General features: G+C 46.2%; 1 protein-coding gene across 1 annotated transcript in view; it reads left to right on the forward strand.

The window, feature by feature from the left end:
- Positions 1–15943, forward strand: part of alpk3a (alpha-kinase 3a) — a 77256-nt gene that overhangs the window by 31930 nt on the left and 29383 nt on the right. The gene's annotated exons all lie outside the window — the stretch shown is intronic.

Consider the following 15943-nt stretch of genomic DNA (forward strand, 5'->3'; position numbering starts at 1 on the left):
TGCCAGGTTTGTTAGTTGTGCCTGCTGCTGGGTTAATACCAGCAGCACCGGGATGAACCCTTCAGTGGGCATTAATTTCCTCTTAATTAATTAACTTAAAGGCCTCAATTGGCAATGGAATGGTAGGCCATAAATCCTCACCCACCACCCTCCTGCCTGATCAAATGCCAACCGCCACCAAACTCACCACAGGGGAGGGCACGTGATTCCACCCATAGGTTTAAAGGAGTGCTTTAAAGGAAGAGAGAGAGAGAAATAGAGAGGCAGAGAGGTTTAGGGAGGAAATCCCAGAGTTTAAGGCCCAGTCAGCTAAGGCATGGTTGCCAGATAAAGAAATTTGGGGATACACAATAGCCCAGAACTGAAGGAGTGCAGAGTGCTTGGAGGGTTGGGGGGATGTTGAGATCACAGAGATAGGGAGGGGGTGAGGCCACGGGGGGGATTTGAAAACAAGGGTGAGAATTTTAAAATGAAGGTGTTGCTGGACCAGGCACCAGCGTAGGTCAGTGAGCACAGGGGTGAATGGGACTTGGTGTGAGGTAGGTTATGGGTGACAGAGTTTTGCAGCTCAGTCTGTGGGGGAAGATGGGATCACTGGAATCATATCTGTATCTGTCACCAGGTATGCTGAGTGCTTTGGAAATGATAAAGCCAGAACTTTCAAACACTGAGATTTAATGAAGAGTCGTTCATCAAGTGTTACAAAGATAGCTGCTCCTGTCAGCCTTACAGATAATGCTGGACTGATATTAAATAACGGATATCACCCTTTTCAACATGAAGCAACTTAGAGATAACAGTTGTCTTTTCAGTCATTTGACAAGCAACTTTGATCAGCAATCATCCAAATATGAATATATTTGCAAGAGCGATGGTCAGAAATAAACTGCGGCTATGAATAGACATTTGTAAGCACTTTGGGACGTCTCTTTCAACTTGCAGGTCTGAAAATCAAGGACCAGGCCCTAAAACTACAGGACAAATGGCCAAAATCAGGAACATTTCATTTCACCAAGAACAGCATCAGGAATTAACAAATATGATATGTTCTGTAATATAACTTACGTGTTTCTCATCTGTTACACAACACGAAATCTAAACGGCAAGACTTTCAGTTTAGTCCTGACCCTGTATCCACTGATTAGATTATAGGCGAGGGCTTTGTCCACTTTTATTTTTCTACATTGAATTGTTTTTCACACTTCTCTAATGGAGAAACTAATAATTTTTTATATTTTAATTTCACACTATTCAAGTCTTCAGCTCAGCCCATTCAAAATACTATTTTGTTGGATTTGAGAAATGTGACAAAACGATTAAGACCGACTTTGTCTCACCAGCCCTGTAACTTTCCAAAGGTTTGATAAGACTGTGTACGTGTTCAACTGAATGTAGAACCATGGATGAACTTCAGCAGCATTTACAGGTCACGTATCCTTTATCCGAAACCCTCAGGGCTGATTGCGTTTTGTATCCCAGATAACTTTGGATAACACGTATAGGTCTAGGCCTGTTTACATTACAATGGCTGAAGCCTAGGCTAGCTATAGTCTAAGGTAAATAAAGTGGCTAGAAAAGTAAGGTGTATCACTGAATAATAAAAACAGGGTACCTGTAATAAGTTCCCACCCGTGGCACCATCTGCAATTCTGCTTGTAGCAGAGGGTTTGCAAGGTAAACAGTGCAGACAAACAACTAGACTTCCCATGCTGAAGGTCAGGTGTAGTCGGTGAGGTTCGTGTTGGCTTGGGTCAGAGACTTCCAGTGCTAAAGGTCAATGAAGTTCAAAAACAGTGCCGGTTTTGGATGTGTCCGGTTTTCGAATTTACGGTAAAGGATACTCGACCTGTCATTCAGATGCCCAGGGTGATGTCTCACTCAGCGGAATCATTACCAGTAATCCAGAGCCTAGACTAATAATTCAGGGCACTTGGGTTCAGATCTCACCATTGCAGTTTGAAAATTTGAATTCAGTTTAAAGAAAACTCAAAATAAATCTGGAAATGAAAAGCTGGTACCAATAAAAGTCACCATGAAACTATTGTATTGTTGTAAACACCCAACTAATGCCCTTTTAGAAAGGAAATCTGCCATCTTTACCCTGTCTGGCTTATACATGACTCCAGCTCAAAACTGGGCATCTAATCTCCTTAGAAAATGATCTCGTAAAACAGAGATATCTAGTGACCTTTGATTTAAATAAGCCGTCCTTCTAGAGGTCAGCATCCAAACCATCTGCCGTTTGCGAATTACTTCATAACTGGTCGGCGCCCGATATCGAGATGAGACCACTCCTACGCCAGTAATTGGATCCATTGACAAATCCCATAATTCAGGCATCATTGAGCGACACAAATTAAAAAACAAACCAACACACGTGACAAAGCCTAGCGGCTGGCTAAAGGAGGGGGGCCATCAGCAGAGGCAGAAATACATTTCACCACAATCTGTAATCTGATCACCTGACATATTCCCATTCCTCTATCACCACGAAGCTTGATAACTCTGGCTGAAGGCAGCATTGAAGAGCTTGCCGAGAGTAGTACAACGTAGTCTTACAACATTGGACTATGTGCGTTCCAAACAGGAGGAACTGCATGGTATAGACAGAGTTAAGCGATCCCACAACCAATGGATCAGATCAAAGCCCTGCAGTCCTGTAACATTCAATCATGAATGGTGGAGGACAATTAGACAGCTAATGGAAGGAGGAAGTTCTGTGCAGACTCCCACCCTCAGTGTTGGCAGAGTCCAGGGGACGAGTGCAAAAGACAAAGTTGAAGCTTTTGCAACCCTCTTAGCTTCAAGTGTCAAACATACAATCCTCTGGTATTTTCCATTGGATGCCAGTCTGTCAGCCAATTTGATGCCCTCCCATGGGATTAACAAGATATGGCTGAGTACATTCGATACAGCAAAGGCTATGTGTCCTGACAACATCCTGGCTGTAGTACTGAAGACTTGTGCTCCAGAACTAAGCCAAGCTGTTCCAGTACAGCTACAACACAGGCATGTACTCAACAATGTGGGAAATTGCCCAGGTATGTCTTGGCCACAAAAAGCAGAACAAATCCAACCTGGCCAGTTAGCATCCTATCAGGCTTTTAAAAAAAAATCATTCCTGGGATGTGGCATCACTGGGCTAGGCCAGCATTTATTGCCATTCCCAATTGCCCTTGTTCAGAGGGCACCTGAGAGTCAACCACATTGCTGTGGGTCTGGAGTCACATGTAGGTAAGGACATCAGCAAGCTAGACAGGTTTTTTACAATAATCAGCAATGGTTTTGTGGTCATCATCAGACTTTTAATTCCAGATTTTTATTGAATTCAAATTTCACCATCTGCTATGGTGGGATTCAAACCTGGGCCCCCAGAGCATTACTCTGGGTCACTAGAACACTAGACCAGTGATAATACCACTATGCCACCACTTCCCACCTGCCCTTCATCATCATCAAAGTAATGGAAGGAGTTGTCAACAGTGTTACCAAGTTGCACTTTCTCACCCATCTGGAATGCTCTGTCTGAAAGGCTAATGGAAGAAGATTCAATAATAACTTTCAAAAGAAAATTGGATATAGACTTTAAGGGGGAAAATAATTGCAAGCTATGGGGAAAGAGCAATAGGAGTGGGCTCTTTCAAATAACCAGCACAACAATGATAGGCTAATGGCCTCCTCTGCTGCATCATTCCATTGCTCAGTTTCGACTCAGGCAGAACCACTCAGCTCCAGATGACATTACAACGCTTGTCCAAACATGGACATGAGCTGCATTCCAAACGAGAGGTGGAAGTGACTGCCCTTGCCTCAAAGCGCTCTTGTCAAGTTGAAGTTGGGATCAGAGGAAATCTCTCCAATGCCTGGACTCACACCTAGCACAAAGGAAGATGGCTGTGGTCATTGCAAGCCAAAAACCTCATTCCCAGGAAATCCCTGCAGCATTTCCTCCAGGCAGCATCCCGAGCCCATCTAAAAAAAAAAATTACATTTATCGCAACCAGCAGACATCTAAAAGCACTTTGCAAGCAATGGATTACTTGTTGCAGTGAATGAAACTCAGCAGCCAGTTTGCACACAGCAAACTCCCACAAACAGCAGTGTGATAATGATGAGATAATATGTTCTTGTGATGTTGATTGAGGGATAAATATTGGGCAGGAATAACTGGAGAGAGTACAGGGGAGATTCACAAGAATGATTTCGGGGATGAAGAACTGTAGATATGAGGATAGATTGGAGAGATTGGGTCTGTTTTTCTTGGAGAAAAGAAGGCTGAGAGGAGACTTGATAGAGGTATTCATACCCTGAGGTTAAATAGTGAGAAACTGTTCCCACTCAAGAGAACATCAAGAACTAGAGGGCACAGATTCAAATTAATTGGCAAAAGGAGTAAATGTGATGTGACGAAACATTTTTTTACCCAGAGGGCGATTGGAGCCTGGAAGAAACTTCCCGAAAGGGCGGTGGAAGCAGGTTTGATCGAGATATTCAAAAGGGAATTGGATTGCTACCTGAAAAGAGAGAATGTGCAAGGTTATGGGAATAAGGCAGGGGCATGGGACTAGGTGTAATGCCCTTTCAGAGTGCCAGTGCAGGCTCAATGGGTTGAATGACCTCTTTGTGTATTGTAAAGATATTGTGATACTGTGAACTCCCCTGCTGTTCTTTGAAATAATGCCATGGGATCTTCCACATCCGCGCAAACAGCCAGATGGAGCTTCAGTTTAACATCTCACCCAAAAGGCAGCACCACCAACCGTGCAGTGCTCCCTCAGTACTGCACAGGAGAGTCAGCCTTGATATTTATGCTCAAGTCCTTGATAGGGACTTGAAACCAGAACCTTGTGATTTATGTGAAAGTGCTACCAATTGAGCCACGGTTGATTAGCTCTATCTTCAACTGATCTGTCGAGGTGTCAGCTGTGGTTCAGTTCATAGTACCCTTGCCTTTGAAACAGAGGGTTGTGGGTTCATGTCCCACTCCTGGAAACCAAGAACTGTGATTGTACTCAAAAAGAGTTGCAATCTGTGACTGTTGATAACTTGAAAGAGTTTCAACTGATCTGTCTTCAGCTGCTTCAACAACAACCTTCCCTCCATCATGGCAAAAGTGGGGTGTTCACTGATGACTGTAGTGTTCAATTCTTTTCCAAATTCAAATCCTCTGATAATGTGACAGCCCATGCCCTCATGCAGCAAGACCTGTACAACATCCAGGCTTGGGCTGATAAGGGCCAAGTGGATTCATGCCACACAAGTACCAGGCAATAGCCATTTTCAACACGAAAGAGTCTAACCTCTCCTTAACACTGATATGATGCCTGTACAGACCATTAACTTTTAAAAGGGAAATGAATTTCCCAGTGACCTACAGAAATAATCACATAACAAGATTTCACATTTTAAGACTTCTCTGCAACAAGCAAACTAAAATCAATACGAGTAAACATTACTGAGTTAGCAATGCTAAACTAAACTACAGAAAAGGTACTTTTCCATTAACCAATTATCCATGGGAGTGTATCGTTAGCTGTCAGTCGGAGGTGTCAGTCGGAGGTCGAACTAAAATCAATACGAGTAAACATTACTGAGTTAGCAATGCTAAACTAAACTACAGAAAAGGTACTTTTCCATTAACCAATTATCCATGGGAGTGTATCGTTAGCTGTCAGTCGGAGGTGTTCTTTGAGGACAATGTTTTCCCTGTGAACATCAGGAGGTTCGATGTGTGCTAGCACAGGAAGCCGCTCAAGCGTCCTAGAAATTATCCTCCTGACTTCCTAGATGTGGATATTTACCATGTTTGTGTGGCTGTTCCTGATCCAGGTTGAGCATCAGTACTCTGCTGTTGCGTAGATCAGGGTGAGTGAGGTAGTGCGCAGTGTGCTGGCTCCAGGTGATAGCCACCAGTATGAGATCCACTCTCGTCTGGACCTTGGCTCCGGTGTTGTGGAGGTATTGCCAGTTGGTCAAAAAAACCCATGCACTCTTCTGATACCCCGTAGCCCCTACTGGAACACACTCCACACCCTACAACCTGATGACAGACCCACCTCTTGATGGCACACCTCCTGGTTGACTGCAAACATCACCAACCTCAATCTAATAACTGACCTGAGTGGTGAAATCCTAATTTTCAATCTTTCAAGGAAAATCTGGACAACCCTCAACCGTTTGAGGACGGGCCAAGCGAGATGTGGCCACTTGCTCCACAAGTGGAACATGAGAAACAGCTCAAATTGTGACTGTCAGACCATCGCCCACATACTGAACTCCTGCTCTGAGAGATCCATCCCTGATGGCATCACAACCATTCACACTGTGTCAGCTGAAAGTGTTGAATGGATTCTTAGCCTCGACATCAAATTATAACCACTTCCCCAGTCATCCGAATAAAAAAGACTAATTAACACAACTGAAAACCCCATGCCACATTTATACATTAGACCACTCTCTCAGCCAATCTGTAGCCTTGAAGGTAAAGCCCCAAACCTCTCCTGGTTATTAAACAGGTTCTCTTTTCGCTGCCACTACAGGCAGAGTCTTTCTGAAGCTGCAAGGTACCCTCTGGTGACTCTTTGTTCTTTAGATCTCTACAAGCCACCAGCATCTGAAAAAGTCCCCTTTAGTAGGCCTGATTGGTTGCCCATCTCTGTGGAGCAGGTTGCTGATTTCCATGCCAGCTGGAACCCAGGAATCTTATCCAGAGGTGGACAGTGTCGCGGATCCACCCTGACAGGGCTTTTGTAAATTCATTCATGTGGGCATCGCTGGCTAGGCCAGCATTTATTGCCCATCCCTAATTGCCCTTGAGAGGATAGTGGTGAGCTGCCTTCTTGAACCGCTGCAATCCCTGTGGTATAGGTACACCCACAGTGCTGTTAGGGAGGGAGTTCCAGGATTTTGACCCAGCGACAGTGAAGGAACGGTGATATATTTCCAAGTCAGGATGGTGAGTGGCTTGGAGGGGAACTTCCAGGTGGTGATGTTCCCATGTATCTGCTGCCCTTGTCCTTCTTGATGATAGTGGTCATGGATTTGGCAGGTGCTGTCTAAGGAGCCTTGTTGAGTTCCTGCAGTGCATCTTGTAGATGGTACACACTGCTGCCACTGTTTGTCAGTGACAGAGGGAGTGAATGTTTGTGGATAGGGTGCCAATCAAGCGGGCTGCATTGTCCTGGATGGTGTTGAGCTTCTTGAGTGTTGCTGGAGCTGCACTCATCCAGGCAACTGGAGAATATTCCATCACACTCCTGACTTGTGCCTTGTAGAGGTGGACAGGCTTTGGGGAGTCAGGAGGTAAGTTACTCACCACAAGATTCCTAGCCTCTGACCTGCTCTTGTAGCTACAGTTTTTATCTGGCTCGTCCAGTTCAGTTTCTGGTCAATGGTAACCCCCAGGCTGTTGATGGGGGGGGGAATTCAGCGATGGTAATGGTATTGAATGTCAAGGGGCGATGGTTGGATTCTCTCTTGTTGGAGATGGTCATTACCTGGCACTTGTGTGACATGAATGTTGCTTGTCACCCCAAGCCTGGATATTGTCCAGGTCTTGCTTCATTTGGACACGGACTGCTTCCGCTTATTGCCCAGCCTTCACTATGTGGCCGGGAAAATCCCAACAAATGGATCAGAAGTGAGATTCCCAGATTTCAGTTCCCACTTTATTAAATGAATAGCTGTTTGTCACTTAAAAAAGGGAGAGTGTCTGGGGCTTTCTTTGGTGCTGCTCCTGCACATACACAGGGTTTCTGTTGGTCTTTTGACTAAGTTCAGATTGAAGGTTGGATTGGGTTCATGGAAATTCCTGGTCCATAATTTACTGAGGAAAAGAAAAAATGCTCAACATCTCTCGCCACAAAGAATTTGCCTATGAGGATCTACAGAATTCATGTTGTAAAATGTTATAAAATCAGCGTATGAATGATTATTTCTAGTGGAGGAGGTAGCTGTTTGTGACTGAGGTGATCATTTTTCAGAAAGCTTCACACTTTGTGAGTTAAACAGTACAAGTATTGCAAACTTTGGAAGGAGTTTTAGTGGGCAAGTAGGCAAGGGGTGTATAAAACCGGGCACCATGCCCATAGCCTACCCTTTGCTGCTGGTATTTAATCAAATAGTGGCCATTTAAGGGTAGGTGGCTGGTGTCCAGGTTGTGGCAACCCTTTTTACCTTTTTACCAGCTGTTGGGGCGGGGCAGTGCCTTGCGTTCAGACACCCTGTGTCCAAGGTAGTCTCTCCAACCGTGTGTTCCTCACCCACCTGGCAGAACACCACCAACCTGGCCTGAGCATGCAGCCTGGCCCCAGCAGAACCCCGGACTTACCTCCCTGTCTGGCTTCATGGCTCCTCTTTGCTGGGGATTGGCTGCAGCCCCAGCAGTGACCACCGTTCCTGATGGCGCTGCTGTGTCTAGATAGCTGCCAGCAATTTGATTGGCTGGCAGCTCTTGGAGGGGGTACGCCAGCCCAAATTGGGGGGGGTGGAGATTCCGCACCCCCCACCACCCCTGCCTGCCTGACCACCAAGTCAATTAATAACATGCTGTTAAATCGCTGTAGGGCAACCTGGCCTAGTGGAGACGGGCTCACCCCCAACTTTTAAGCTGGGGTGGGAGTGGGGCCACTGCCCCCGTGTAAAATTCACCCTTTTTAACCAGATGACCAGATGTTTCATCAATTGTACTTTACTACTTTATGTCAATTTTACTATTTGAAAACCAAGCACTTTGCGATTGACACCAAGATCCACAAAATAAGCCCCCAGGGCATTCACCTTTTCTCAAAGGAAGCAGGTGTCCCCAATATAAAAGCAAAAAACTGCGGTTCTGGAAATCCAAAACAAAAACTAAAATACCTGAAAAAACTCAATGTGTACCCAATGTTCTCATTGTTTCAACTGTGGCCGAATAGCCTCTACTGAACCAGAAGATAAAGAGCTCAAGCCCCCCCACCCCAGACACTCCAGTGCAATGCTGAGAGAGTGCGGCAGTTTCAGATGAGATGTTAAACTGAGACCCTGTTTGCTCTCTCAGCTAGATGTAAAACAGCCCATGCTTGTATTTGAAGAAGACTAGGGGAGGTCTCCCTGCTGCCCTGGCCAATCACAGAATTGTTACAACTCAAAAAGAGGCCATTTGGCCTCTTGTCTCTGTGCCAGCAATTCACTGAGTGCCAGTCCACTGCTCTTTCCCCCTAACCCTGCACATTCTTCCTTTTCGGGTAACAATCCAATTCCCTCTTGAATGCCTCGATTGAATCTGCCTCCATCACACTCTCAAGCAGTACATTCCAGATCTTAATCACTTGCTGTGTGCAAAAGGTTTTCCTCATGTCTTCATTGCTTCTTTTGCCAATTACCTCAAACCTGTGCCCTCTTGTTCTTGATCCTTGCACCAAAGGGAACAGTTTCTCCCTATTTACCCTGACCATACCCCTCATGAATTTGAATACCTCTACCAGATCTCCTCTGAACCTTCTTTTCTCCAAGGAAAACAGTCCCAACTTCTCTAATGTATGGGCGGAATCGTCTTAGATTTGGGGTAGCAGGTGGGAAAAATGACGCTTTACCTGCCGGCTGCAATGGCGGCTTTTCACGTTGTATCACCCCAAACCCGCCGCATTAATTATGCATTCCTGGGATACATGCCATTTCCATGGCGGGCAGGCTCTGATTCACCTGCCATGCCATCACCTCACAGCTTCATCATGCCAGGCGCCACAATTAAAGTGCAGCCACGCTCAGTGCTTCCAGCCCAGGACTGCAGCAAAGAAGACATGGACCCAAAAGGCAAGAAGACTGCAGCCCTCAAGCACCTTTTGGACACCGTGGAGGCCCGCTGTGATGTCCTCTACCCCTGCTGGAGCCACAGGAGGGGCAGCAACATCACCACTCCAGCCTTGTAGACGGTGGCAGTGGTGATCAGTGCCAATGCTGCACAGAAGAGGTTGGCCATCCAATGCAGATAGAGGATGAATGATCTCCTCCATGCAGCCAGGGTAAGGCAACCATCTCATCACTCTAAACTCACACACACTCAAGCCCATCACACATTCACTGGCATCTTACCCACTGCCAGTCAAGGGACATCACCACCCATTCTCACACACTTCCCTCACATGTCCATCTGGCCTCATCTCCAGAGACTGCCTCCTCAGCCCGCACCATCTTGAGACCATTTGCGCAGATCAACATGTGCCCCGACACATACCCTGGGATACCCTCCTTCCGCAATACAGTCCTTATCCTGCGGCCTCTTCCCTTGCCTGAGGCCGCTTCTCCCAAGCAAGCCCTAGCCCTGCAACCATTGAAAAGCCACCCACATATGGCTGATCTGGCAGGTAGAGACCTACCTGTGAGCCCCCCCTAAAAGTGATGTGGTGCTGTCTGTGAAGCCTGGCGCTGATGACTGTGAGTGCTGACCGAAGCAAGGCAGGCAAGCAAACCTTGAAGTCCCGAGTGAAGTGCAGCCCGCCAGGTGCACGTCGCTTATGTGCTGTTGTGAAACATGTTGGCATGTTTTCCTGCTGGTGTAGGCGGACGATCCAGCAACAGGGGGAGGGAGGATTGAGTCTGACGGGTTGGCCTTATAATGATATGCTGATGTATTACAATGAGATTCTTGACGTCCGATGGCGGGGAACGTGGCCTGCTATCGACGGGCTGAGCGGATGATCGCAAACTCTTTTCACGACATTGTGAAACTGAATTTTGGCCTTCTTGCCATATTGTCCGCCCACGCCACTGAACATGCCCAACATCAGCGGGCACGGAAAATCCCAGCCTATGTAACCAAAGTTCCTTATCTCTAGAACCATTCCCATGAATCTTTTCTGCACCCTACAATACCTTCACATCTCTCCTAAAGTGTGGTGCCCAGAACTGGATGCAATACTCCTGCTGAGGCTGAACCAGTGTTAATATATTTTTAACATAACCACCTTGATTTTGTACTGTGTGCTCCTATTGATGAAAGCCAGGACACTGTATGATTTACAAAGAGAACAAAGAAAAGAACAAAGAAAAGTACAGCACAGGAACAGGCCCTTCGGCCCTCCAAGCCTGCGCCGACCATATTGCCTGTCAAACTAAAACATTCTGCACTTCCGGGGTCCGTATCCCTCTATTCCCATCCTATTCATGTATTTGTCAAGCTGCCTCTTAAACACCACTATCATACCTGCTTCCACCAGCGAATTCCAGACACAAACTACCCTCTGTGTAAAAAACTTGCCCCGCACATCTCCTCTAAAGTTTTCTCCTCTCATCTTAAATCTATGTCCCCTAGTAATTGACTCTTCCACCCTGGGAAAAAGCTTCTGACCATCCACTCTGTCCATGCCACTCATAATTTTGTAAACTTCTATCGAGTCGCCCCTCAATCTCCGTCGCTCTAATGAGAACAATCCGAGTTTCTCCAACCTCTCCTCATAGCTAATAACCTCCAGACCAGGCAGCATCCTGGTAAACCTCCTCTGCACCATCTCCAACACCATATCCTTCTGGTAATGTGGCGACCAGAATTGCACGCAATATTCCATGTGTGGCCTAACCAAGGTTCTATACAGCTGCAGCATGACTTCCCAGCTTTTATACTCAATACCCCTGCCGATGAAGGCAAGCATGCCATATGCCTTCCTGACTACCTTATCCACCTACGTTGCCACTTTCAGTGACCTGTGGACCTGTACACCCAGATCCCTCTGCCCGTCGATGCACTTAAGGGTTCTGCCATTTACTGTATAATTCCTACCTGTATTAGACCTTCCAAAATGCATTACCTCGCATTTGTCCGGATTAAACTCCATCTGCCATTTCTCCGCCCAAGTCTCCAACCGATCTATATCCCGTTGTATCCTTTGACAATCCTCTTCACTATCTGCAACTCCTCCAACCTTAGTGTCGTCTGCAAACTTACTAATTAGCCCAGTTACATTTTCATCCAAATCATTTACGTGTACTACAAACAGCAAAGGTCCCAGCACTGATCCCTGCGGAACACCACTAGTCACAGCTCTCCATTCAGAAAAGCACCCTTCCACTGCTACCCTCTGTCTTCTATGACCAAGCCAATTCTGTACCCATCTTGCCAGCTCACCTCTGATCCCGTGCAACTTTACCTTCTGTACCAGTCTGCCATGGGGGACCTTGTCAAAGGCCTTACTGAAATCCATGTAGATAACATCCACTGCCCTTCCATCGTCGATCATCTTTGCCACTTCCTCGAAAAACTCAATCAAGTTAGTGAGACACGACCTCCCCTTCACAAAACCATGCTGCCTCTCACTAATACGCCCATTTGCTTCCAAATGGTAGTAAATCCTGTCACGAAGAATCTTCTCCAATAATTTCCCTACCACTGACGTAAGGCTCACCGGCCTGTAATTTCCTGGATTATCCCTGCTACCCCTCTTAAACAATGGAACAACATTGGCCATTCTCCAGTCCTCTGGGACCTCATCCGTAGCCAGTGGGGATACAAAGATTTCTGTCAAGGCCCCAGCAATCTCCTCCCTTGCCTCCCTCAGTTCTCTGGGGTAGATCCCATCTGGCCCTGGGGACTTATCCACCTTAATATTCTTCAAGACGCTTATCACCTCTTTTTTGATCTCAACATGATCCAGGCTATCTACACACTCTTCCCTAGACAAATCGACCGCTAAGTCTTTCTCTTTGGTGAATACTGATGAGAAGTACTCATTTAGTATCTCTCCCATTTCTTCTGGCTCCACACACAGATTCCCACCTCTGTCCCTGAGTGGGCCTACCCTTTCTCTGGCTACCCTCTTGCTTTTTACATATGTATAAAAGGTCTTGGGATTTTCCTTAATCCTGGTTGCCAGTGACTTTTCATGACCCCTTTTAGCTCTCCTGACTCCTTGCTAAGTTTCTTCCTACTTTCTTTATATTCTCCACGGACTTCATCTGTTCCCAGCCTTCTAGCCCTTACGAATGCTTCCCTTTTCTTTTCGACTAATCTCACAATATCCTTCGTTATCCAAGGTTCCTGAAACTTGCCATACTTATCCTTCATCCTAGCAGGAACATGCCGGTCCTGAATTCTTATCAACTGACGTTTGAAAGCCCTCCACATGTCAGTTGTTGATTTGCCCTCAAACATCCGCCTCCAGTCTCGATTCCTCAGTTCCTGCCTAATATTGTTATAATTTTCCTTCCCCCAATTAAGCACATTAACCCGAGGACTCCTGTTATCTTTATCCACCAGTACCTTGAAACTTACTGAATTGTGGTCACTTTTCCCGAAATGCTCCCCTACTGAAACTTCGACCACCTGGCTGGGTTCATTCCCTTATACCAGGTCCAGTATTGCCCTTCCTTAATTGGACTATCTACATATTGTCTCAGGAAGCCCTCCTGGATACACCTTACATATTCTGCACCATCCAAACCCCTAGCACTAAGTGATTCCCAGTCAATATAGGGAAAGTTAAAATCACCCAGCACAACAACCCTATTGCTTTTACATCTTTCCAAAATCTGCCTATATTACTGTTCCTCAATCTCCCGCCGGCAATTGGGAGGCCTATAGTAAACCCCCAACATTGTGACTGCACCCTTCCTATTCTGGAGCTCTACTCATATTGCCTCGTTGTATGAACCCTCCGAGGTGTCCTCCTGTCGTATAGCTGTGATATTCCTCTTGACCAGCAGTGCAACTCCCCCACCTCTTCTACATCCCTCTCTATCCTGCCTGAAACATCTAAATCCTGGAAAGTTTATCTGCCAATCCTGTCCATCCTTCAACCAAGAATCTGTAATAGCAATAACATCATAGTCCCAAGTACTAATCCAAGCTCTAAGATCATCTGCCTTGCCTGTTATACTTCTCGCATTGAAACAAATGCATTTCAGACCCCCAGTCCCATTGGTTTCAGTAATTTCTCCCTGCTTGCTCTTCCTCTTAGTCCTACTGGCCATATTCACTAGTTCCCATTCATTTATTTCACCTGCTGACCTATTGCTCTGGTTCCCACCCCACTGCCATACTAGTTTAAACCCTCCCGAGTGACACTAGCAAACCTCGCAGCCAGGATATTGGTGCCCCTCCAGTTTAGATGCAACCCGTCCTCCTTGTACAGGTCCCACCTGCCCCGGATGAGACCCCAATGATCCAGATAACCCTCCCTCCTACACTGTCTGTTCAGCCACGTGTTTAGCTGCACTATCTTCCTATTTCTAGCCTCACTGGCACGTGGCACAGGGAGTAATCCTGAGATTACAACCCTAGGGGTCCTGTTTTTTAACTTTCTGCCTAACTCCCCGAACTCCCGCTGCAGGACCTCGTCACTCTTGCTACCTATGTCGTTAGTACCAATGTGTAGCACGACCTCTGGCTGTTCTCCCTCCCCCTTCAGAATGCCCCGTACCCGATCAGAGACACCCTGGACCCTGGCACCAGGGAGGCAACATACCATCCTGGTGTCTCTTTCACGACCACAGAAGCGCCTATCTGAGCCCCTGACTATAGAGTCCCCTATGACAATTGCTCTTCTGTGCTTTGACCCCCCGTGCTGAACAACAGAGCCAGCTGTGGTGCCACTGCTCTGGTTACTGCTGTTGTTTTCCCCTGATGGGCCACCCCCCCCAAACAGTATCCAAAACAGTATACCTGTTAGAGAGGGGGACAGCCACAGGGGATTTCTGCACTGACTCCCTGCCCATTCTAGCGGTCACCCACCTATCTGTCTGTACCTTGGGTGTGACCACGTCTGCAAAACTCCTGTCTATGACACTTTCCGCCACCTGAATGCTCCTAAGTGCATCCAACTGCTGCTCCAACCGATCCATGCAGTCTGTGAGGAGCTGAAATTGGGTACACTTCCTGCAGATGTAGTTGTCTGGGACACTTGAAGCATCACAGATTTCCCACATCCCACAGGTGAAGCACTTCACACCAGCAACTGCCATTTCTAGAACTATTTAATAAATTAATTTAAATCTAATAACTGCTTATTGACTCCTTATTAACTGTACTTTATTAACCGTTCTTTCCGCCTGTCCTGCCACCTTCAATGATTTATGCACATATACACCACCCAGGCCCCTCTGCTCCTGCAGCCTCTTTAGAGTTGTACCCTTTATTTTATATTGTCTCTCTGTGTTCTTCCTGACAAAATATCTTCACACTTCTGTGCATCGAATTTCAACCAGCCTTACTAATACAGTTAATCTGGTTATTATCAATTACTGTTTGTGGGAGCTTGCAGTATGGAAATCGGCTGTCACATCGCCTACACTACAGCGATGACTACACTTCTAAAGCACTTCATTTGCCCTGAGGTCATGAACGGTGCTATATAAATGCAGGTCCTCTTTCCATCAGTGTGTTTTTTCCACCTCCTTTGCAGTTCTTCCTGAACACTGCTTACAGTTTGAGTCTCAGTTTGTGCCAGTTTTCCTGTGCACTTTGGTGCTGACGTCTCCTTTCCAGACCCTGGTCCGTGGACTAATTTGATTTACAATGCTTTTGGCCAGCAGGGAGAGGAGGAGAATGAAGCAGAAACCTTTCACTTGTATAAGAATAGAAGTCATATTAAGAACCCCAAAGCCTAGAACAGTAAACCGAAGCGGATCACCTCAGCACATCATCAGCTTATTTAGAATATTCACATGTCAGTAATGGATCACGTTCCACGCTCCTGAATCTCTCACAGTTACTATGAAGGCAGTACATTGGCCTATTGACATATGTGCACTTTTTAGTGAGCTATGTGTCTGGAGTGCAGTTATATCTGGTTTGTATTAATAGTTCAGTTTACTTGTGATGTTGACACATTGGATCGTTGGTTGTCATTGGAAGGAAGGGAAGTCACCATGTGCTGCTCAGTACACCTGTCTAATGCACTGAGACATGTTTATATTCTTCACCCTGTGTTGACTTCAGTTTTCGGAAATAATAGGAATGGCGTCTGAGGCCTTT

Source organism: Cetorhinus maximus, chromosome 30, assembly GCF_964194155.1.
Source record: "Cetorhinus maximus chromosome 30, sCetMax3.hap1.1, whole genome shotgun sequence".
Classification (NCBI taxonomy): Eukaryota; Metazoa; Chordata; class Chondrichthyes; order Lamniformes; family Cetorhinidae; genus Cetorhinus; species Cetorhinus maximus.